The following is a 3,073-nucleotide window of genomic DNA, read 5'->3' as shown; positions in this document are numbered from 1 at the left end:
GAGAGGCCAGTAGGACAATGCGATGCGTATTTTAAAATTTTGGGTTTGCGGAAGGACAGGGTCTGAGGACTTTTGATCAAGGACATCGCTGAGCCAGCTATTAAATTAAGGACAAATAAAAAGATAGCACAATAATGTAGATGAAGAGGACATAGTTTAGAGCTCACTGCTCTCACTGTCAGGGAGGAGGAGGAAAATACGCGTCCGTTTTTGTTTGCTTGTTTTTGTGTATACCCTTATTTCAAAGGTATGGTGGACTTTATGTGGCCGAGGGTGTGACTAAATGCAAAAGTTCACTTCTATTAACGGGTGCATCTGGTCAAATATAGATCTGAAGCCCCACCTTTTAAAATGAAAAAATAAATGGAGAAATAAATAAAAAAATTGATTTTATATGTGTATTAGTTTGTTGATTCTTTAATCGTATCTCATTATTCGAAGTCATCCATTTATTGTAAGTGGTGGGTTATTTTGATGAATAGGTCATTTGTCTTAACTCACTGCATCTAGGTCCACCCTTCCCCGCCCCTCACCCCGTAGTTTAAATAAATTTAGTGTAGATTATCATTTGTCAAAATAAACAAGTCGCCCCTTTAAACTGATTTCTAGCTTTGTCTTTGCTTGAGCAGGTTGGTGAATGATACATAAACCAGATTTATCAAATGTTAATATATTCCCCACTTTATGTGGCAATATTTATCAATCTTAGTATAGTCCGAGTTTGAATTTCATTTTTTTTCTTATATAGCAACACTTTGTCGTATAAAAGATGACTAATAAGCTGTTAAACTAATGGTAGCGTAGAGGTGAGCAGCCTTCGGAACTAAAATGGGCTACATATACAGTGTTTATATGAACAGCTATTTCATAGGTCGGAATGATGGAAAGTTCTACACACCCAGCGATAGTGTTGAGTTGTGAGAGGTGAGTGGTCGGGGCTAAATTGCGACAACCTGAGCTTCGTCAGGCACTAAACTAGGTCAGTTGAATTAGTTAATGGGGTGTGATATCCACACACTCCTTTTTACTTCTCCCACATCTTTTTTGTTTTCGGTCATCGGATCGAATGAATTGAAGAAGATCAACGGACAGAAATTAGCAAGGGGTGTGTGAGAAGTAAAAAGAAATGTGTGGATAGCACACCCCTTAGTTAATTATGCACGTGTGTATCCCCTTAGTTAATTATGCACATGTGTATTCGAAGAAGAACTTAAATAACATGGGTATATCGAGATTTTTTTTGCTAATAAAATAAGGATATATGTACAAATATTTATACATACCTTTTATCTCATCAACACAAAACATCAATATAACAGTGTACTCATGCAATGTAAGTCATTTTCGCTGATTGGAGACTGGAGGGTGCATGAGTGTTGAATATTTTAATAATATAATATAATGTAATATATATATATATATATATATTTGCGGTTGTTTGACAGGATGGGATTCAACCCAATAATCACACCTTTTGAAATGAAACAGTGCACCTTTTATCTATTGGCCAAAAGACATAATGCATCCCGTACATATGCATTCCTTTACGTCTCTTGTATCAGACATATCCATTAGAAACATTGTTGCAATGTTCAGTTGTATCTCATGGTGAGAGGACACACCCAAAACCAAAAGATATGTCTAAAAGGTGCAATTCTCTCTATATATATTGGTGATATTAGTAGAAAAATAATTATTCAGAAATTTGTTGTATACACAATTTCCTTGCTCTCTCTTCTCTCTCCATCACATTCATACAATTTATTTCTAATTATTTCTAATGGAATATAATTCGGTTTTGCTAATCGAATATTCCATACTTTGTTGGATCCTGAAAGTGATTTGCTAAGAACCCTTTAGCAAACTCATTCGATGATAGCTCCTTCCATACTTTGTTGTTCTTCAAAGTTTGCAACGACACTTCTTCGCCTCTCTACATGACCATCCAAACTTCAACTTTCACGATGATAGCTCATTCCACCTACTAGACAGACTCCACTGGTCGGAACTTGCCACCGATGAGTTCCCTCTGGTGCCACACTTGGCCACTGTCCTCATGCTTTTAATCAAAGCCTCAGTGCGAGCTTCCTGCGACAAAATGTCAGAGAGCTGCTATGGACTTATCACCAGCTTCACCTTCCAAACCCCACTACTGTTGTACCTCGGAAAAACTTCAGGATCTGCCGGCCTCTTGCCTTGATTGTCACATGACATGCGATACGGTGTACAAACAGTGCCGTTAGGGTTTGCATTAATATCATGATTTTTGGGGGTTTTGTAGGGGTTGAGAGGTAGGAGATAGTAAAGCTCTTTAGGATGAAGCTCTTCGTTGTAAAGAGGAAGTTGCGCGAAGAGGTCAGGGCTGTGGAAGATGGCATGGCCTGGGAACTCATTGGTTATAGAGTTAGTTGTGATGGGGGCAAAGAGCTCTATTATTCCCCCACTGTATGTCACGACTTTCACCATCTCTTCTGCCCCTCGAAGCTCTTTAAACACACAATTTCCCATTTCATATACGGAGAGATTATTTGGTGTATCTGATATACCAGCAAATATGGAATGACCACGGAGGTCTAAGCAGCATATGCTACACCCAGAATAAATAACACATGGAAGAAAGAGTGGGGGAAGAGAAGCCCCGGACGGCGGATGGCCATTATCCTTTGCGTGCGACCTCAATCCTCAATCCAGTACGGCGGAGGGCCATTATCCTCTGCGTACAACCACTCTTCCGTATCTACGTACGTGCGTTTATCGCTCTGTGCTCTCTGTAATTGTATGTTGAAAGCGAGGAAAGAGAGAGATAGCTCTGTGTCTATGTCTCTGTGTGGGTTAGTGAGAGGAGAGAGACGAAAGGAATGTGACTATGTTTCCATCGATGTTGCCATGACCGGGAGCTGAAGCGAAAAACATGGGTTTTGCAGTGACTGTGCAGGTGTTTGGTTTCTTCAAATTCACGGCGAAGGTGAAAAAAAGAAAGAAAATCGACATAGTTTTTCGTGTCGATTCCCACAGACGGCGCCAAATGTTGATGCATAAAACTGAAAGGTCTTGGAACAACGCAAATCCGATC

At 39.7% G+C, this 3,073-nt stretch overlaps 1 pseudogene; it reads right to left on the bottom strand.

Annotated features, from left to right (window-relative positions):
- Positions 1-1,910: 1,910 nt before the first annotated feature.
- Positions 1,911-2,508, bottom strand: LOC126631549 (uncharacterized; annotated as a pseudogene).
- Between the last annotated feature and the right edge of the window lie 565 nt (positions 2,509-3,073).

Source organism: Malus sylvestris, chromosome 8 (assembly GCF_916048215.2).
Source record: "Malus sylvestris chromosome 8, drMalSylv7.2, whole genome shotgun sequence".
In the NCBI taxonomy this organism is placed as follows: domain Eukaryota; kingdom Viridiplantae; phylum Streptophyta; class Magnoliopsida; order Rosales; family Rosaceae; genus Malus; species Malus sylvestris.
The sequence above is the reverse complement of the archived record's forward strand: the minus strand, read 5'-3'. Positions and strand labels throughout refer to the sequence as shown.